General features: G+C 38.5%; 1 protein-coding gene and 1 pseudogene across 1 annotated transcript in view; one reads left to right on the top strand and one right to left on the bottom strand.

The window, feature by feature from the left end:
• Positions 1-23,589, bottom strand: part of hdac4 (histone deacetylase 4) — a 552,364-nt gene that overhangs the window by 269,629 nt on the left and 259,146 nt on the right.
• Positions 17,956-19,296, top strand: LOC114656806 (tigger transposable element-derived protein 1-like; annotated as a pseudogene).

Here is a 23,589-nt window from a genome sequence, read left to right as displayed (position 1 = left end):
TTGGCCTCATTGATCTATGCTTTGGTCAATTCGGATTCCTCAACAATGCAGTCTAAACACTGCATGCTATTTTTATAATCTTGCTCATTTAGAGTATGTTTTTTTAATTGATATAATTATGTCAAATTGTACACTGTGCCACGGGAGTCTTGGTACATAGCAAATATACTGGGATGCAAAACTTTTATACAATTAAACTCTCTTTTAATATTTTCTTATATATTTATCCTCAGAATTATAAATTAATGAACAGACAATGGAACTAGTAGTTGTATATTTCTGAAAACATCTCAGAAATCCATGGAAGAAATTTAATCAAAAACACACCGTATAAGCTGGCAAAAGGTTAAACATTTAAAGAATCAGCTGCTCATTTTATTAAATGTTCAATGAAATATTAACAGAACAATCAATATGAATATGGATGTTCACAGAAAAACAATCTGGACACCATTTGAAATGCACTTCTAGGTGATACCTACCTTGTGAAGTGGTCTGGTTATTCAGATTACATTTCTTAGAAATTTGCATGTGTCCAGTTATTTGAATGTCCATTAAGATATAGTTCTTTAGTTCTGTTTGTGGATGTATGCATTAACCTGAGCCAATATCATGGCTGTACTGTATACAAATAATATATCTTTAAAACAAACAAACGCGGAGACAATCATGCTACTGTGCCTTAAAGACAAATGAACTTTTCCAATTTTGTTACATTGAATTAAAACAGCTGGAAGTTTATATTTGCTGCACAATCCAGTTTCTTTTATCATACACTGTAAAGGTACAATGCAGTTTCATTTATCATACACTGTAAATATTGTTTCATAATTGAGTTGAAGGTCTATATTTTTTGCTATTGCTTTTTTTTTTTAGAAAGCTTTTTAGAGGCTCACATGACACACTGCCAGCCAAAATAAATACAGCTAGCTACTAACTACAGAGCTTTAATTTTAAGCAAATCTTGCCAACATAAACAAAGCTACAATATCTTACTGTACAAAAGCTGTATGCTTTCACACCTAAAAGAACACAATGCACATTTTCTTATTTCTTTACATGATTAAATGCCTGTAAATTGACAAAATGATTTTAACAGAATTCACCTCCAATGCAGAACAATGGTGTAATAGGTGTTAATATTTGTTTTTGGTTTGTATGTTTCCCCCTTAATTTGTCCTAAAAACTTGTATTAATTGAAGCATTAAAAAATGAAGAAATTGAAGAAATAGCACCTATCCTGCTGGTATACATGACAGTCAAATGGACACCAGAAGAAACGTGAAACAAAACCCTTAAAACTTACTGAATCTTTCAAGAACAGAGGCTCATACTTTTTATATGCTCCTAGAGGATTCTTAAATAAGAAATTATTTAGGCAACTTATTTATTTATTTATTTTTATTTGACGCTACAATGTATTAACTGCTGGGGAAACCTGGCCTTTTCAAAAATGGCCAATAACATATTTCCAATATGAATTAATATACATATGCAGTAAATTCAGTATATGCCTAGGTTTATCCATATGTACATGCATTCTCAAATCAGCTTAATTCAGTTCATGGTCACAGGGGACAAAGCTTATCCCAGCAGCACTAAATGCAAGCAAGAAGTTATCCTTGGAAAGGCACCACTCAATTGCAGGATATTAACAGGTTATGTTTCTTTTTGCTATTTAAAAAAATATGGTACAGTTAAATTGTACTGTGACCCAAGTGTTCAGGACTTCCATCAAATGGATACAAATAAACATTTCTGTGCAAAAGTCAAAAAAAGTGGTGGTATGGCTATACTTTCAGGCGTCATTGAGAATGAAAGTGCTCCTTCTATAATACTTGTTATTATTATTATTATGAAAAAGCACTAGAAACAATAACATTATGCGCCTCATGTTTCTGTACACTACAAAAAGGAAACAAAGAAAGCAAATCCATTTGATGCTATTGTGCTGCCTTCTACCGACACTAACACCCACCATACCAGATCAAATATTAGAACATACTGGTAACACAAATCTGCTGCTATATTTTACAGTGCACACAAGGCAACAGAAACAATTTTTAACTTTAATAGCACACTGTGTGTCTTGCTGGAAGGACCAAATTCAAAGTTATACATTTTATAATGAATACTAGACATTAAGCCCGTTACAATAACGGGCGTTAGAACAGTAATTTTCTCTGACAGTAATACTGGCTTTGATGTCCATAATATGCGTTTAATTTTCTGTCACAACAGTGGGCAATCAGCAGATTATCCCCAGCAACTGATGTGATGTGTGGAGTGTAGTTGATAATCGTGCTTGTGGCGTCTCTCCAGCAAGTACTGTGCAGTTCCCCAGCAAGTATTTTAATCTGTGCTGGCGTGCAGCTGATTATTGTATGTGTAGCGTCTCCCCAGCAACGGATTTTATGTGCGCGAAAATAAATCTACTTTTAAAAGTCATCCTATTGTAATATCATGAAAATTTGTATATTTCGGAAAACCCCTTCAACGACTGACACTTTACACTTTACCGGGCCAGGCTTCTTAATCGCAAATCTGACATCCTCCAAATGAACACTTGCACAACCACAAACACTAATCCCACCTCTTTGGGGAAGCTGGTCTCTGCGTCTCTGTACTCGATAGGATTTTTCATGCCTTTTGTTTTAAGTCTTACCTCATTTCCAGAAATCCGATTGGATCGGCCGCGCGATATTTTATAGGTCCCACCCACTCTGTCTTGTGTGACGCGTCAGGCGGCCTTTGAAGCATCTGCTTTGATGCATGCTCTGTGCGCACTTCACCAGAAGATACACACACACAGACACTGGACGCACACAGGGGTTTTATTAAAGAGGATAATTTGATACTCAGAAGGCACAGCATCAATGAAGTTCAACAAAATAGCAAAAAGAGACAAAGACAAATATAAAAATGACTTCAAACCACTTTAAAATGCCAACATAAGTACCGTGTTTCCCCGAAAAAAAGACCAGGTCTTATATTAAATTTTGCTCCAAAAGATGCACTAGGGCTTATCTTTAGGGGATATCTTATATTTATTCATGTACAGCAATATACATTTATCCAAATACAGTCATGTCATCTTCTGGAATATCATCATAACTCTTCACATTCAAACCCTGAATTCCAGCCAGAATTTCCTGTTATTTCAAGCCGCTTTTAGGATCCTACAGGGTCGATGTTTGCTGAATGGTTCGATATGGTGAAGCAAAATGCTGACATACAAATGTATTCATGTTGCCTTTATATTCAAGCATCGCATATTCCCCAAAGTAATGACACGATATATTTTAAAAGTCCCACATACCATTTTCTGTCCCGTCTTTTTTTTTTGTACCTTACAATACCATCAGAATGTATGGCGGCATATTTGAGCCACAGAGAAAAAAAATAAGGACATAATGAAAATGTCTATTTTGTGAGTAAAGTGGAAATTTCAGCTTTAAACTCGAAAATTCCACTTTAACCTCGTAGTTTACTTTGTCATTAAAGTAGACCGTCATAAACGTCATCTTCAAACTGACCCAGTTGTTAATCGCTATGCGCTTCTGGGGTTTCCTCCTCACCTGACAGCCACAGCAAGCAGTAATAGATTGCCATACAGAAAACAATAAATTTATAATATTCAAGCTCTCCGCACATTTAGAATTCTTAGATTTATACTTGATATCACTTTCATGATGAAATGCATTAAAATATGTATGTTACATCTATATATATAAAATCCCTATGTGCGTCCAGGTGTCCGTGTGTGGGTGTCTTCTGGTGAAGTGCGCATGCGCGGGGCACGGTGCTATGCGCGATATTACTGTCAGAGAAAGTTAGAGGCGTTTTACGGAAATACAAACCAGTATTACTGCGAGAGGAAATTAAAGGTACTTAATACAGTGACTCATATTACAGCCACATACAAGCCAGTATTACTGTCAGAGGAGATTAAAGGCATATTACCGACGCGCACGCCTGTATTACCGCCAGAGAAAATTAAAGGTATATTACGGACGTACCAGCCAGCGGATGTACAAGACGGTATCCTTCAATAAGGGCGCGCACAGGCATCCTTCAATAAGGGCGCGCACATAAAGGCGAGCCTCAAAAGGACGACCTCAATTGGGCGCAGTGAATAAAGGTGCGCGTAAATAAAGATCTGCACCTGTTGCTCTTCACATATTCCAGAGCCATTTGAACTAAATTATCTACGCGCCCTTATTGAATAGAGCCGTACAAGACAGTATTACTGTCACAGAAAATTAAAGACACACAATACACGGCGGCAGCCCACGAAGAACGGTCAGCTCACAAAGTAAACATCAACAAAAGAAAGGCTGAAAGAAAGAAAAATACGACCAACAAAAAGAATGAGGTCAAAGTCCCTTGCCATTTAATATACTGTAGACTGTTCCTACTAATGTTTATGCACTACTGTTCTAGCGCCCATTATTGTAACGGGCTAAATGACTAGTTTATAGATAAATCGTTAACTTCAGATCTGGGTTCGCTTCCTGGGTCCTCCCTGCGTGGAGTTTGCATGTTCTCCCCGTGTCTGCATGGGTTTCCTCCCACAGTCCAAAGACATGCAGGTTAGGTGCATTGGCGATCCAAAATTGTCCCTAGTGTGTGCTTGGTGTGTGGGTGTGTGTGTGTGTACCCTGTAGTGGGCTGGCGCCCCGCCCGGGGTTTGTTCCTGCCTTGCGCCCTGTGTTGGTTGGGATTGGCTTCAGCAGATCCCCATGACCCTGTGTTAGGATATAGCAGGTTGGATAATGGATGGATTGTTAACTTCATTTAAATAATGAATACTGTTAATAGTTACACATATGGAGTGGCACGATAGCAGAGCAGTAGCGCTGCTGTCTCGCAGGGAGTCACGTCCCTGATGTTCCCTGCCTGGAGTTTGCATGTCTTTCCTGGTGGATTTCCACAGTGGGCTCAGTTTTCCATCCAAAGACATGAAGGTTTGGGGATTTGGTGAAGCTACAATGACGCTAGTGTATGCGAGTGCTTGTGTTCACCTTACGATGAGCTGATGCCTCGTCTAGGGATTTTGTTTCTGTCTTGTGCCAATGCTGCTGCAATGGGCACATTCCCGAATTGATGGATGTAATCGTTAAACACCCTTTTCAGAGAGATTGTGGCATGGTGTCCTCAGAATTTAATGGATGTTTCGGGCACATGTGTCACATCCGTTGAAGTATAAACCTGGCCTTAGGCGCATTACTTTTCAGCTGATAATCTGGACAAGGGCTTATTTTTGAGGTAGGGCTTATTTTCAGAGTAGATCTTATTTTCGGGGAAACACGGTATTAAAAGAAAAATAATGACTCACAATGGACATGAAGGCTTGTGCCATCTTTGACTGCAGTCAAGTCTCCAGAGACCTTAAGTGCAGAAGGTCCTATATAGAACGCAGATTTGCCTATCCAGGTGGCAATATAAAATATATTTGCGATCTTCTTTAAAAACACTGATATTACATATCCAACATCTCAAGAAAAAATATAAAAGGTTCATCAAGAGTTACAAGCTTTGTGTTAAATATGATATGGCAAACACAAGACCAAACAAATAAAAAGAAAAGAAAATAGAATGCTAAAAATTCCTTTCACCTATTCACTCGTCTGCACCAACATCTGGTGAGCAGCAGCAGTTCTGCTCTCTCATAACATACACCCAATAGTGGAATACCAACACTTTCAATGGTTGGAGACTGCAATCCAGTTAGAGACTGTTTGCATAAAAATACCAGCCAGCTTAAACAAACAGGAGCAGACATGGGTGTGGGTCACTAAGTCCTGAGAAACTATAAATTGCACATTTCATGTGATTCTCAATTACCAAGGCATACAAGGCAGGAAAACACTTTTTTTCCTAAATCATGCCTTATTTACTTCTTTCTACTCTTCTCATAATGACAGTCACTTTATCTTCTCATAATGCTTTTAGGAATACCAACAACAGTACAACTTGAACTGTATACAAAAAAAGTTGTGAAACAAAAACAAAAACCTACAAAATGGGAGTCTCTTCAAGATATCTTTTGAGTAAAGCCCTTATATGACATATGGGGGGCTTCTTTATACACATCACCTCTATGTAATGTTCAGACACAACCAAACATCACAAATTGGCGGCAAAGAATAAACACAAAATAATAATTTCAGTAAATCTATGTATCAGGGAATATGCTCCCTACACTCTGGTTTCCTTCTCAAGCAGAAGCAAGGGCATGCATGTCAAGTTAAGGAGTGACCCTAAATTCATCTTGTATGGGTGAGTGTGGGTGTGTCCTATGATGGACAGGTATCCACTCAAGGGCTGTTTCCTAATCTGCTCCATACTACCAGGACTATTTCTGGCATTCTAACAACTATGTGTTAGAATAATCAGGTTCCAAAAAAGAATGAAAGATTGATGGGTCTATCTAGTTGTATTAATATTAAGGGAATCACTAATTATCCCCAAATTAACTGCATCCATTTACTGTCTATTTGAATGTAAAATCACCAGAAAATGGGCCACAGCAAGAAAATTACTTAAGTTTTGTATTAGCAGGCATTTACAAAAAGTGTTGGGACAAAACTGTGTTATTAATGCCGACAATGCTTGAGGTTAAACTGACCTTATCAGGCTGCCTATATGACAAAGTAATCTTCTGGGAAAAAATCCAGCTGCATTAAATAAGTGTAACCTTCACACTGCAAAGTGAGATGATTCAGAATTTAATTCAATCAAAGCAAATCACAAATATAAAGAAACAATCCCCTCCCCAAAGCTCTCCACTATCTTGGTGCAAATTTGTATATACTCCGGTCATAATAAAACAAGCACTGAGAAAACAGAAGGAGAAGACAGTGAAATTGAGAAGAATCATTTTCTTTTACAATAGGACTGAAGTATCACATTCATATGAATTTATATTATTAAAATATAGTAACAATTTACCAAAGTCTTGTCTAGAATTCCTATTGGATGTTTGTGCAAAATGAACATAATGATTGCTTAAAAAACACAGCCATTTAACCAACCATCATTAAAGTACACAATGATTGGATTGAGTATGTAAACAGCTTTAAACAATTAACACATATTCTCCCAGGGTGCACACTTCTGCAAAAGCTCAGCTTTCAGAAACAAGAAAACAAATGTAAATGTAAAGACAGTAAAGCAAACACAGCAATAATAAATGTGAATTGACTGGGAATATACTGCACATAATGAAAGCATTATTGAGCATAAACAGAAGAAAATAAAATCCATCCAAACAAGTATAAAATTCAGTGAACATACAGTATATTGGAGTTGAATACATCAGGTTTATCAAATGATACCCTTGTCCACACAACCAAGTTAATGCTTCTCTGGGAAAACTGCTTCACAAACATAATTTAGAATCTTAAATATCATGCAAAATGAATCTGTTCTCAAAAAACAGAAACACAAGAAAATCATTTTGAAGATGTTTAATTAAAATATGTATTGGCACCCAGAGACCTGAAATGGATAAGCAGATTAGTAAAAAAGAAAGAAGAAAGGATGGTAGAATGCAATCTGAAACTTTCAGCATTAGAACGACCTAACTGCATCTGATACTCAAATTCTTTACATCTGCATACCCAGACACACAATTTAAAAAAAAAAAAAAAAAAAGAAGAAGAGGATGCACCCAGTAAAAATGGTCCATTTAACGTGGACACGGGAATATTGGGCAGGTCAGAAATAAATTTTTAAAAAATGGTCACAAAACCAAACCAGAAGCATGAGTTATTGATTCAGACTTCGTATACATAGGGCTATCAGTATTTGGCAAAACCCAAACAGATTGTAATACAAGTGGCTATGCATCACAGACTTCAGTCATATAAGTGTCAATAGTTATTCTGTAAGATACGACAATAGCATGGTACTGCAAAGACTGAACCATAAAGCATGTGTGACAGAGTGAAACTTCAGAATTGCTGCGCCTGTATAACTTGAAAACTTTAGATCAGGTTAAGGAATAATGTACAAGACTGAAAATATTTTGTAAGACACTTTTCATTTGCACAGAGACAGACACTTGACCATCAGTGGCTCTTTTCATTTGTACACACTCTGGTTCACTTGACCATCAGTGGGTCTGGAATATGGTTTTACTGTTGTCTAAACATATAAAGTGGTTGTCTTCTCCACTAACCACTCCTGCTTGCAAGTTCAGGCTTAACTTTGGTAGTGGCTGTATTCATGCTCTACACAAAACATCATTTCTTTGTTAGCCATTTGACATATAATTAACAAATGCAAAAAACTGTCCAATTCAGTTCAAGCTTTTTTTTTTTTATTATTTTGATATCTTTGTTGTTTTTAAGCAGCTACTCTATTTTTGTAATTGACTATTTACAGTCAGCCCACATTTTCCAAGCTATTATACTATTTCCATTTCAAAGTTCCTCTGATAATCATTTGGTCGTAGTATTTATAATGGGGCTGGCCACCAATGCACGTTTTGGCAGTTATTTTATATGCTGTACATTGAACCTAGAGTATATTCATATCATACAGCTCCTGCACTGTTTTTGCATATGTCATTTACTTAACATTTTTGTACAACAATCACACATGCACCAGCACTGAGTACTTGAGTAATGCTCATTGTATCACTGATTTGTGTTGGGTAAACTCCTTTACATACTGTATGTATTTTGCACTAAAATAATTCCTACAGTTAGCTAATGACTACAGAGACAACATGGACTGCCTTCCTAAATCTTATGACTTTTTCCATAATATGAATAAAAATAATTATACATAAGCAAAAAACTGAAAAATATTTTCAACAAAGACCAAAATATCCTATCAATCTATGTAGTAGAGACAAGGGCACAATAATGAGCACTACATATTTTGAACAGATATATTTACTTATCTACAAAGCATAGGAAGGAAAAATAAAAATCAGTCCATAGCTGACATAACGAAATTGTAAGAATTATCTTTACCACCTTTAACACTTTTTTCCATGTGCTAATAGCAGCATATACTGAATAAATTGGATAGAAGAATGAGGCTTTTCATATTTAAAACAAAAATGTTAGAAACTCAGTATGTAGCAGAGGTTCAGCTCACCACATTCCAGAACAGAGGAGAAATCTTTAATCAAAATGGGGTTTGCTTATTGTAAAGTGGGCCTTACCAGTACAGCTAGACTAAAGTTCTCATATAATGACTGTTGTTGACCCTTACACAAAATACAGGGATAACAAGAAAATGATAATATCACAATGTATGCTAATCCATTTTTATGTAAACAGTACGTCATTGTTTTAATGTGCTGAAAAATCATTGAGATTGGTGTCACAAATTCTAAACTACTGCAAGCACTTTCTTTAAAAACACACACACTGTTTAATCTGTAAATGTCCATTTAGCAACTGGCTGGCACAAGTGCCATCTGGACGTCACCAGCCAAACATTAAGAACCACATGAAAACACGCTGGAAATAAACCTTCCAAAAAAAGACATACAGAGAGAGAGAGATTTTAGGCATTATTATACCGTCGAGAAAAACACGTTTTGCCAGCTATTGAAAATTCGTGTTACTCTTACTATTTATACAAGGTATTGGGGCTACGGGTGTCCAAGGAACACGAGGACTGCATCGTCTTGTTCCCAGCGCTTGCATCGCTCCCGAAACTTCCATCACAAGCAGGCTCGTCATGCCAAGGCAGAGCGGGACTTGCCCGCCCGGTGTACTGCAGCCTTAAATCACATCTGCATGTCACTAAGTGCGCTTCCTCCCCTGCGGATAACTTCGAGTAAAGCTCGGCTGCACATCGCCAGCGCACACTGCTACATGGGTTCAGCAAGCAGCACGGAAATGCCAGGGCTGATAACCACACTCCCGTTTTAAGCACCCATTCATTCATCTTTATTTACTTCAGTTGTCATCTATCGCTCACGCGTGTAGCACAAATTACGCTCTCTCACATCTAAGCGCCTATTTACGCAAGAGCAAAAAATCTTCACATCATAAAAAGGAACTGCACTGTCCCACTAACATAAGAATCAGATCAAGTCGGAAGTGTCTGTGTCGAAGCCACACGAGCCACGTCCCCCCTCTCTCTCTCTCACACACACACACACACACCCCAAGGATCTGTTGAAAGAGAAGGAGTGCTCACCGAGAGAAGGGCGCTCGCTAAAAATCGTAGCCGATGGCATTCCACGCTGAATCTTAGCAAAGAAGCGATCTACGGTTTTTTTGCAAACAAAAGAGCAGCCTGTTAAGATCGGCAGATTCGTGGATGAATATAGAACGTCCGTACTCACTATGCAACTGAAAGATGGGACAGGTATAGAAAAAAAAATGTTCCTCTGCGGAGCCCAACGCCTCCTCCCCAGATGCAGACAGATTCAACTCTTACCCATCAGTCCCAAATGCGAGAGCACAGGGTGCCGAGACTCTGGTTTATAAATTCTCCAAAGGCGAATTACGGGACGGGAATAGATGAAGTTTACAGTGCCAGCTGCAGCCTCCTTGCAGCTCAGTTTGGCTCGCTTGCTTTTCTCTCTCTCTCTCTCACTCACTCACACACACACACACACACACACACACTCCCTCCCTCCCTCCCCGGCCCTGCCTATGAGCCGATGACATCAGAGGACTGACTGTCTTAGGCATGCAGAGTGTTTATAAGCGCCGCTACTCAATTTCCTGGAACACAGACTGTATTCACAGAAGCTCCAGGATCTCTCTGCTTCGGTTGTTCTTGCCCTTCTCTGCCTATTCTGTCAGTCGCTCGCTCAGTTCCACCTCTCTTCATTTAAGGATGCATGCACAGGTATTCCAACTAAATATTACAATGCTTTACCAGCATTCACAAAGTAAAAATGACCAGTATAGCCAAAATGAGATGCATTCTGCTCAGTATTATGGCAAAATTACAATGCATTTTGCATTTAGAAAGTATTCAGATCCCTTCACTTTTACTGCACTTTGTTATGCTGCAGCCTTCGGCTAAAATCATTTAAATACAGTATATTTCTTCTCTCATCAAGCAACACTCAATATGGCAGAATGACAAAATGAAAACAGGATTTTATCTTTTTTTTTTTTTGCACATTTATTAAACATTAAAAACTTAAATACTCAGACCTTTCATCCAGTAGTTAGTTGAGGCACTTTTAGTAGCTGGCCTGGCATCTTAATGGGTATGATGTGACAAATTTCATACACCTGGATTTGGGAATTTTCATCCATTCTTCTCAGTAGATCATCCTCTTAAGCTTTGTCAGGTGGATGGAGCTTGTTGGTGGACAGCTATTTTCAAGTCTTTGTAGAGATGTTTGATTGGGTTCAAGTCCAGGCTTTGGGGGGCACTCACAGTGCTTAGTTAAGCCACTCCTGCATTGTCTTTATTTTGTGTTTAAGGTCCTTGTTCTCTTGGAAGGTGAACCGTCGGCGCAGTCTGTGGTTTTCAGAGCTCTAGAGCAGGTTTTCATTAAAGGCATACTCCACATAAAAATAATATTTTTTATATGTTACTTACCTCATGTAGTTTATAGTGATGGCCGAAAAAAAGTTTTAATCTCAGGTTTTCATGCGGAAAGAGGGAAAACAGTGATAACATGATATATAATGGATCATAATGGTGACCTGTTCTGTCCAACAGCAAAAGATGTGTAAAAACTCTCAATTGCAAAAAGAACAAAATCTCATGTTATTCATGCTGGATAATCCACATGTCCCTTACCCAGCTGAATGCTCAAAACCTTCAAAATGCAAGCATTGTATGCTGAAATATTATTTATACTTGTGTCTCAAAAAACAATGTGGAAGGTAAACAGGAAAGACGAATTCCCATAATCTTTTCATCATTTCCTTATGTACTGTATTGGATTTTATGGCACTTAAGTCTTGCAGGCATTATTTTTTAACAGCTTCTATCTGTAAAATTATTATCCATATGGGTTACTGGTATGTGATTAATGCAAGTGTCTCACACAGCTATTACTTTACAAGCTGAAACCGGCCCTAAAGGCGAGATGATCCAGAACAAGTGATACAGTACATACCTAAACCACATTTCAAAGACAGCTGACCCAATGAACTATGGATTTTACCATTTACTAACTTTTTTGCTAACTTTGTAGTGGTTCATCTACTTGCTGCTAATGAAAAAAACATTATTTCTGATAGCCCACATCCTTTCTTACTCTGTTCTTGGTAACTGCTTCTGTAAACATTATAGCCAGTATGCATGAGGCAAGTCAACTTTTGACCTAATCATAGGATCACTTCCAGTCAAGCAGCCCTCTTTGGCTACAAGGATATATTAGAATTCACGGCTACACCCCACTTCTGTCTAATGTTCCTTCAACCTTTAGCTCTATGTAAACACTACAGGACAGGGGATACCAGACTGCCGTACCTGTTTCAAATGGGCAGCATACCACTCTCCCTCAATATGTGGGACCAGGAGATGGTACCTAGTGGTCAGGTGGGGATTTACAAACCTCTGCATATCTTCTATGACTTAATTCTTAAAAAGGAAAGATGGTCCTAGGTTTATTGGTTAGAACTTCTTCAGGCCTCGTCTAATCTCCTTAGCTTCACACTATCTCTCACGTTTTCCATACTACTACGGTACTTCACTTGAAAGGCTTACTGCCTCCAAACTGGCATCCTTTTCTTATACTAGCTGGTAATGATGTATTGCTATATGCAGTGGATGTCTGGGTTTCCCTTTTTATTGTCCAAAGACAGCAAAAATAAATTGAAATATAACAAAATAACGCTCATAGCCATGCTTCCCTTCAGCGGGAATTTCAGAAATGAGTAAGGCCTACAATCGTTCTTGTTTAGCAGCAGTTCATCACAGGGCAAACACACACCATATGGCCATATACATAAGTTTAATTATATTAAGATTTAGAAACTTCAGTACAGGTATTTTAACATAGGCTGAGTGGAGTGTTATTCCTACCTCACAGTGAAAGGTGATACATGGAGTTTGCATGTTTTCCCTGTGTATTTACAGATTGAATGACATCAGTGGCAGTGAATTTACTTGCTCAAAAATATTGTGCTCAATTCTTTTACTAAAATATCATCAGCAAGAGTAATTTATCATGCATGAAGAAAACAATAATTGGTTTGTAGTACTTCAATCTGTTGAATCATACACTCTGCCTTTTTCATTTTCTGAGTTTTTGTTTTTTTTCTGGATCATGTGTGTGTAAAGCAGACCACCGAAAATGTGATTTGGCTTTTTAAAAAATCTATGGCCTTTATTAAAATACAATGCAGTGTAATTAGTTTATTTCAGATGTACTGTTATGTGTACAAAGTACAACGAAACTAATTTGTTTCACTATGGTCCCACTTGGCGGCTACTTGCTCAATAGGCTATTGCTTGATATTGGGTTGTCACGACTCCACCAACGACAGCCGCTGCAAGCAGACAAACAAGCATGAAATGTATCCTTACTTTGAGAAAACAGGACCAAGAATATGTGATAAAATAATAATTTCTAGTTTCCTTCCATTATCACAAGGATGCCTCATAAACACTGAAGACTTATTTTCTTAAATAAAAACCTTTACTGTTTCAAAGGGGACATATTTGATATGTTTTAAGGGTTTTTCATTTACATTTGGACCCTGGTACCTTTTGGCACCATTGTAAACTGCAAGAAAAAACAATGAATTTTTAAAATTTGTAAAAAAAAAAAAAAAAGTGGAATAGTCATATAGAACATGATTGTGAAGAAATAACTTTGACTTGAACAATACCAAACTTATCCTTTAAGACTATCCAACCACTATAATGTCAAAAAACAACCCAACCCTTAACATAACATTAAATAATTGATGTTATGTTCAAATTAATTTCTTTAGATGCTTGCTTTATTCAATACAACAGTCAAATCAAAAATGCACAGTGGAATAGTTCTTTATATTCTTGAAAAGGTACACTGTGATGTGTGACTTGCTTAATGCCACACTGAGGCATCCTTAGAGACTAGTGTCTTAATCTTGAAGGTTACAGTTTCACATTACCTACTTTCTTAAATTTCACCAAATATATATATAATATCACAGTTCACTTCACCTCCCCACAAAGCACAAGGTGGGAGCATGGGAAAAATCATAGGGTATTACAGTAGATGATAAGCTCCAGATGCCTCAGAGCACGTTCTTCTCAATTTTCAGGAGAGAATGGGAGGTTTCCAAAGTGAGAGAACCCAAAGAAGTGGAGAACTGTCCCAGACTAGCACAGTCTTTATTAGAAGTAGTAGGACATCTCTCTGGAAACTAGCTCAAACTATTTACTTAAAGCACTGGAAATTTTTCTGATATAGTTTTCACTTAAGGCATTCTGCTACTTAACATTATATGAATTTGTGTCTCGGTTGTTTGAGTGCCCCCAAGTGGTGACAATACATGGAATGCATATATTTTGCAAATAAAGGGTGAAAGATTTATTGAAAAGATAGTGTTCTAACATACTGTATGTATATGTGTGTGTGTATGTATGTATATAGACACAGGCACAAATACAAGAACACTGCAATATGACTTCAGCTGTATTAAATATGTATGTTGCTCTGTGTCTGTGCGGTGGAAAGCATGATGTATATTTCAAAATAAACTAAATTCAAATGAACTTTACTCCTGCAGCATCAAGTGATCACCAGCTGTTATGACAATGCAAAACATTATCCATTATGCAGCCTCATTTACATAAACACTGGTAGTCTTCCATATTGCATACTGGAAATTTCACACACATTAGGCACCTATATAAAATATATTATAAAAAATAAAATGATTCCATAACAAGCACATTGCAAACTAGTTCCTTGACTAAAATTGCCAGCACCATGGTAACAAGCAATAACATAAGGATGACAAGAATTCTTTTGTCAGTTCACTATAAATCTGAAAACAGGCTAAAAATGTACATTCTGGGCAGGTGGCCAGCCTGTAACAGGTGGGGGCTTTACAGGCAGCAGAAGGAGTGTTGGAGTGGAGGATCTGGGAGGCAAACAATTTAAGAAAAAAAGAAACCACAGTACATTAAAGAAGTAGAGGTTTGTGATTTTGCCTGAAGAAATGCATTTATGAAATGGAGATAACCTATTATGGAAGTGCTTAACACAAGGCAAAAAAGCATTACTATATATATATATATATATATATATATATATATATATATATATATATATATACACACAGTATATATATATATCCATCCATCCATCCATTATCCAACCCGCTATATCCTAACTACAGGGTCACGGGGGTCTGCTGGAGCCAATCCCAGCCAACACAGGGTGCAAGGCAGGAAACAAACCACAGACAGGGCGCCAGCCCACTGCAGGGCACACACCCACACACCCACCCAGCACACACTAGGGACAATTTAGAATCGCCAATGCACCTAACCTGCGTGTCTTTGGACTGTGGGAGGAAACCGGAGTACCCGGTGGTAACCCACACAGACATGGGGAGAACATACAGACTCCACGCAGGGAGGACCTGGGAAGTCAACCTGGGTCTACTAACTGCGAGGCAGCAGTGCTACCCACTGCGCCACCATGCCACCCTATATATATTATATATATATATATATATATATATACAGTAGAGTCTCGTTTATCCAACCTTCGCTTATCCAACATTCTGTATTATCCGACGTCCCACCGCAAAAACAAAAAACAAAACAAAAAAAAAACCGCATCAATCGGCAACAAGAACTGCAAGTTGCGAGCGTGAGCGTAGTCTATTTTTTTTTGCTAAGTTCATTTTTTCAGTTAAATTTTTCTGTTGTTTTGTTGTAAAACATGATTACAGTGGATTATGTGGCTGGCCCTCTCTGGCGTGCGTGTCTGTGTGTGTGTACATGTGCATGTGCATGTCTCTCGTGCGTGCGTGTGCGTCTCTCTCGTGCACGTGTGTGTGTGCGTGCGTCTCCCTCGCGCTTGTGTGAGTGCGTGTGTATCTCTCCCGCTTCAGTGTGTGCGTGCGTCTCTCTCGTGTGCGTCCCTCTCGCGTGTGTGTCTCTCTTTCTCTCGTGTGTGTGTGTGTGTGTGTGTGTGTGCGTGAGTGTCTCTCTCTCTCGCGCTCTCTCTCTAACGCTGCACAGGGAATGCACAGGGAGAGAATGAACACGTGCGGAAATCATCGGTGCGCACAAACCGAAAGGGAAACTGGCTTGTTCCTATACTGGGTGTGTGGTCGTGCACATAGGCAAAAGTTTGGCGAACTTTTTGGTCATAACCCGATTTGTATGTGTTCAGAGATGTTCGTGAACTGAGGTTCCACTGTATTAGGCTCATAACGTGTAAAATTATAACATAGTTTGACGTTTAATAGGCTTTTTCTTAACACCTCTCATTATCTGACATTTTCGCTTATCCAACGTTCTGCCGGCCCGTTTATGTCGGATAAGCGAGACTCTACTGTATCTCCACCTTAATGAAAGGATAAGTGTTTGTGTGTTGTGTGTCTGTCTGTCAGTCTGTCTAATAGATAGCATATCACTAACATTAATACTGGTTTTCAAATCCCATACCAAATAGCATATAACAACATATGCATTTCATGGTGCACTGTAAATGTTAACATTGAAGTCTACATTGATTACTTAGATTTTAACCCATGTCAGACAGGTAGCACAGCTAGTGCATATATATATTAGATATATACTCATATATACAGTGGAACCTCGGTTTACGAACGTCTTGGTACACGTACAAATCGGTTTACGACCAAAAAGTTCGCCAAACTTTTGCCTCGGTTCACGACCCCACACTCGGTATACGAACAAGCCAGTTTCCCTTTTGGTTTGTACATGTTCAGTCTCTCCCTGTGCATTTCCTGTGCAGAGAGCGAGAGAGAGCCACGCACACACACAGGCAGCGCCAGAGAGAGACAGACGCACACAGGCAGCGTGAGAGACAGACACACACACACAGGCAGCACAAGAGAGAGACAGACGCACACACACAGGCAGCGCGAGAGAGAGCTGCGCACACACACAGGCAGTGCGAGAGAGAGACGCACACACACACAGGCAGCGCGAGAGAGAGAGCCGTGCACACACACAGGCAGCGCTAGAGGGAGACAGACACACACACACAGGCAGCGCGAGCGAGAGAGAGAGAGAGCTGGACTTATAAGGTAGAGAAGGCAGTTAAAAGAATGCACTGGGCTTGATTTTGTTTTCACTTCTGTTTACAGCGATCAGTTCATAGCGTGCATTGTTGCAATGTTACTTTTCTTGGTGGTTTGTTAAATTACGGATTTTTTCAAATGTTAATTTTTTTCCCTGTGCTTAAAACTCATTAAAAAAGTGTTTTTAGCCAGCGGTTAGTAGCGCTACAGCGCGAACTATTGCAGTGTTAATTTTCTCTGTTGTTCAAGGTTTTCTCAGTGTTATTCAATGTTTTTACATTTAGTTTACTATTACACTGTGCATTCTATGGTTTAATTAACAATATTTGTGCTTAAAAACTTTAAAAAAAAAAAAATGATATTATATATATATATATATATATATATATATATATATATATACACACATACAGTTCGTATGGTCTGGAATGGATTAATTGTATTTACATACAATCCTAAGGGGGAAATTGCTTCGGTTCACGACCAAATCGGTTTACGACCAGAGTTTTGGAACAAATTATGGTCGTGAACCAAGGTTCCACTGTATATATATATATATACACACACACACACACACACACACAGGTACTCGTCGACGTACGACCTATGCAAGTTACGACTGTTCGACTTTACGACGCGTTCGACAGTTTCCCCCGCCAGCTGTTGGCAGCGCCAGTTTCCCACACTCTCAAGTCTCGCTACGCAGCAGTAAAAATATATGCAGCAGTGTTGCCCCACGTGTTTGTGTCTTGTTGTTTTGGCAATTTTCGATAATAACCCTAACATGTCTACCAAGAGGAAATTGTCTCTGTGCACTCCTCAGCCTGCCAAAAAGGAAAGAAAGGCCATTGATCTAGACACCAAAATGATGATAATAAAACAGTATGAAGGAGGAAAGAAAGTGAATGCAATCGCATGTGATATGAAGTTGTCACACTCTACTGTGTCGACTATTTTAAAGGACAAAAATAGAATTCGTGAAGCTGTGAAAGGTTCTGCACCTTTGCAATCAACAGTGATTACGAAGCAACGTACCGGGCCCATCCATGAAATGGAGAAATTGTTAAACATTTGGATAGAAGATCAGATTCAAAAGCGAACGCCGTTAAGCCTCTTTACAGTATAGTCAAAGGCTAGAAGCCTGTTTGCGACTTTAAAGGAACGCGCCAGAGAAGATTACAGTCAAGAATTTGTGACAAGTACTGGTTGGTTTAAGAGGTTTAAGAAAATATTCCAGTTGCATAATGTTCGAGTGACTGGAGAAGCAGCAAGTGCGGATGAGGAAGGAGCTAGTAAGTTTGTCGATAGTTTAAACGAAATAATTAAGGCTGAGGGTTATCTCGCAGAGCAGATTTTTAATGTGGATGAAACAGGGTTATATTGGAAGCAGATGCCAGGACGCACTTACATCCACAAAGAAGCCAAAAGCACACCAGGATTTAAAGCACACAAGGATAGACTGACTCTGCTGCTTGGCGGGAATATCACAGGGTTCAAGCTGAAGCCCTTTTTAATTTATCATTCCGAAAAATCGACGTGCATTTAAGAATGTGAACAAGCACACTTTGCCAGTTTATTATAGGTCAAACCGTAATGCCTGGATGAACCAGGCTTTATTTGAGGATTGGTTCAGCAATTGTTTCATTCATCAAGTGCGTGAGTACTGTTTGGAGAGAGGAATTCCCTTCAAAATTTTACTGTTGCTCGATAATGCGCCTGGACATCCACGTCACTTAGCTGATCTCTATCCCAATGTGAAAGTGTTTTTTTTGCCCCCAAACACTACTCCACTTATTCAACCGATGGACCAAGGTGTGATTGCTACATTAAAGGCAAACTATCTCAGAATCACCTTTGCCCAAGCCATAGCTGCAATAGATGCCGACCCGGAACTATCACTACGCGACTTTTGGAAACAGTATAATATTCTTAAGTGTATAAAGAATCTTGCTACCGCGTGGGACTCTGTGACGGAAAAGTGTATGAACGGTGTATGGAAGAAGTGTGTTAAGTAAATACTTTTGCTGGATTTAACAGTGAACAAGAACTTGATGAGATTCGTGAAGAAATAGTGAAACTGTCAAAAGACCTTTCATTGGAATGTGAAATGGAAGATGTCGAGAAGTTGCTAGACCGGGAATCAGGTGAACTTACGAATGAAGAGCTGACAGAATTGGAAGAAGAAAGAGTGGCGGAAGAAGAAACAAGAGAATTGGAGAAAGACGAAGAGGAGGAGGTGCCACAACGAATGTTCACCACAAAGGGGATTGTCAGAAGGTTTATCTCTACTGAATAAACTCCTCGCTCATTTTGAAAAAATGGACCCAAATATTGAATGATTTGCGAGGACTGAACGGATGGCACGTGACACATTTCGTCCTTATTGAGAAATTTATGAAGAGGAAAAAAAAAACAAACAATTCAGACGAAGCTCACTATGTTTATGAAAAGAGCAACTCCTCCCATCACCCTGTCCGCAGCCTCGCCTGATGAAGGCAATATCGACAACCCACAGCCAAGCACAAGTGGTGCCAGGAATTAAATGTACAGTACAGTATTTCTTATTTTGTACGTTTTCCAAATATTAAACAAATTGTACTGTAGTATGCTGTGTTTGTCTTAGAAAGTAAGAAAATGTTGATAAAATATTACTTTAAGATGATTACAATATCGTTACCCAGTCTAATATTCTTACCTTAATTTAACATAGGCCGACTTTTGTCCAGATCAACTCACAACCAGTCAGTCGGAACCAATCGCGGTTGAAAGTCGAGGAGTACCTGTATGTATTATATGGTTGGTGCCGACCCGACACAGACTGACACCAGAGGCATGGATAAAATAAAGAAAAAGATTTATTTTTTCTTCAGACGTGGGGCACATCTTCTCTATGTCCCACAGGCCCTACACAGTCCCCAAAACACACACAAAGAAAAATCACCCCATATCACACTCTTTCTTCCTCAACTCCTCCTAGGCAGCTTTGTCGTTGTCGTTGTCGTCGTCGTCGTCGTCCTCCTCCTCCCGACTCTGGCGCCCTGAATAGTAGTGGCTGCAGGCTCCTCTTATAGCCCACCCAGAAGTGTTGTAGGTGCTCGTTGACCTACTTCCGGCTGCACTTCCGGGTGTGGCTGCGCTCCTGCCCAGATGGGCTCGTTAATCCATGCAGAGAAAGAGAGACTTCAATAATATGGTATCTTTCTTCTGTCAGCATTCATTCTGATTAACTGCATTATCCCTGGCATGTATTATTACATGTAAGACAGACCGGCATTATCCATTTTACTTTGCTTTAGCACACAAGTCCTTTACTTAAAAAGTAGTTGCCAGACAATCTAAGCTTATGTGTCAGTTATACCTACAGGGTCTCTTTGGAATACAGATTCTATGTCTCATCTGATTAAAACAATGAATCACAAAGTAACATTTAGAGATAACTTCACAATGAACAATTTAAACACTAGGTCAATGAATAAAGAGCCACATCTCAATGACTGGAAACCTTGACAAACAGAACTCTGCATCAATTATCAACCAAAAGGTTAGGCTTATTTGTACCCAAGAAACCAATGGCAAAACGTCAACTCCTTCCTTTGTTACCAACTGCATGCAGCAGATCTGTGCTCTCTCTATAGGCCTGGGTAAAAATACTGACTTTCCAATTAATCGTTACCTTTCATTTAAATGATTCAATATCGATTCTTGAAGTCTTAAGAATTCTCTCATGAATCTCTATCGTGCTCAATTACTATACATAGATTTCTACTTATATTTGTTTTTAGTGTCCGATCCAGTAGATGGCGCTAATGCTCCTGTTAAGGCTTTCTACAGAAAAAGCATTTTACTATCTCACATAAAATGGTGTGTCCCCTTTAACTGAAATCAGCATCTTAGACACTTAAATCAGATGTGTGGACTTACTACAAATTCAGTCAGTGCGTCAGTTAAGAACAAATGGATAATACCAAAGCCATATATAAGATGTGCAACTCAGATATAAATTATTGTAACACAACAAATTTCCAAAATCATTTACCTCCAGCATCACCCATAAACGTAACTTCAGTCGATATCCAAACATAGAGCCTAAACAATCTACACTGGAGATGGCGGGTAGCCCCAAGATTCACTTTAATTAGCCTTAATGCCCAAGAAATAACAGAATCTACAGCAGTTTTTATCTGTAAAGATATGAGACCCTACACCGTTGTTGAAAACAAGGGCTTTGATAAATGATACAGGTTTTTGAACTGTGGTATGCTATGTCAACCAGAAAGCAACTGAGAATAGTTATTGAACAGAGGTTTTAGTAATCTTAGGGATCTTAAGCAAAAAATCGTCACGTCTCTCAGTCCAGTGGAGAGAGAAGCCCTAACCTGTGATGGAGGAACATTCAGGGTAGCACCTTCCTATGTGACAATCACACATTAAAAACAACTAGGCACTTGTGGTGGATGTGTTGCAGACAAGCACGCTGTATGCCAGTTTCACCAGGAGCAATCTTGTTGCCTATGTACAGAGCTGCCAAATTTTTAGAGCAGCCTGCGATATAAAAGTGAGCATGTGCACAACGCAGCCCAACTGAAGTACTTCTATAATAGCAGTGTTATCAGTCATGATGGCAGGTTCTTTTTCTTTTATGTTCCACTAAAGCATCAGCTCTAGATCCTCATTTTAAAATGCTTCCTTTTTGTCTGGGGACTGTCGGGACAAATGTTCGAGACTGATTAACATATCTGCTACAAGTGAGCAAGATATGTGTAACTTGTAAAATTATAGAAAGACACGAGTCCTCCCGCAGTACCTTTAATTTCAACTATTTCAATATTATTTTATATGTCCAATAGGGGAATAAATATGGCTAACAGTTTAGTTGAAGGGTTTCTACATGGAGATTCATAACACATGAATGGGTCATTGAATAACATTTATTATTTAAGAAGCAATATTTGATTATTGTATAAAATTATTGTTCACAGAATGATAGAGATGTTTTATAAAGTAAATGCCACTGCATTATATTAAAACAAGGAGCCCAGACCCCCCCCCCCCCCCCATATAATATGTGTGGACTCTGATGTGGCAATATGTATTTGTGTTTGTTAAATTATGGTGAAATTTGAAGGTATGCAGAGCTGTGTTAGAAAGAGCAATGATATTTTGTTCCACATCTTCCAAATACTGTTGTTAATTGTTCATTACTAATCAAGTAATTTCCCCTTGGGATTAATAAAGTATCTATCTATCTATCTATCTATCTATCTATCTATCTATCTATCTATCTATCTATCTATCTATTTCTCCTTAAATGTCTATCCATGCTTGTGCATATGTTACAAAGTCACTATATAGACACTTTTCAAATAAAGTGTTGCTGAATTTTGTCACATTATAGTAATGTTTTCTATGCATGGTTAACTAATTTCTAAAAAAAAACACCACTTCAAATATAACAGTGCACGCTAATTCAGTAATGACAAAAACGGTATTGAATCAAATTGAAGCATTGTGAATCTGAATCGAATCGGGACATCAGTGCTGATATGTAGCCCTATCTCTCTATACTCACAATTCTCTTGGTCTGGCCATACATTCTGCCAATAGCAGGAACCCTGTTGTATAGGGTGTGATCATAACAAAGACTGGAGTCAACCCAAAAGAACTGAAACAAAGCAGGAGTAAACAGGAACCAAACCATAAGTGCACTTATTTTGATTCTGAGAACTATTAATTGTAACACAGTAGTTAGGATAAAGCCAACTACTGCATTCTCGTTATTGGTATTACTGCAACTAAAAGTATACATTTTTAGCTGTTATATGTATCTCTTCCTAAATTCAGATCAGTTTTTCACACCAACACACAGTCACAGAGGAGCTGTCGGGGGTTTTCTAGTGTAGACTAGCTGTGAGCAAAGCAAATTCCCTTCATGTTGCAGAAACTTAACTAGCTAAAGAATGTATCCATATTCACCACATTATTTTAAGGATCAGAATTTATAAGTTTTGTGCCTTTTTCAACAGGACAAAAAAACTTCAACTAAGCTACATGCTTTTTTCTATAGGAAAGAAAAAAGAAAAAGTTCAATTAAGCTGTTTCCCTTTTACTATAGGAGAGAAAACACTCCACTAAACTAACCTAAGTTGTATTTTGTGTTGTTATTGCCCTTTGTTTATTTGTAACTGTATTGTAAATATATACACCAATTAGCCTCAACATTAAAACCAGTTACAGATGAAGTGAATAACATTGGTTATCTTGTTACAATGGCACCTGTCAAATGGGTGGGATATACAGGGATTAGGAAGCAAGTATACAGTACGTTCTTGAAGGTAATGTGTTGGTAGCAGGAAAAATGGGCAAATGTAAGGATCTGAGCAACTTTGACAAGAACCAAATTGTGATAGCTAGCCAAGTA

The sequence above is a fragment of the Erpetoichthys calabaricus genome, chromosome 8 (assembly GCF_900747795.2).
Source record: "Erpetoichthys calabaricus chromosome 8, fErpCal1.3, whole genome shotgun sequence".
In the NCBI taxonomy this organism is placed as follows: Eukaryota; Metazoa; Chordata; class Cladistia; order Polypteriformes; family Polypteridae; genus Erpetoichthys; species Erpetoichthys calabaricus.
This window is presented reverse-complemented; position numbering and strand designations above follow the sequence as displayed.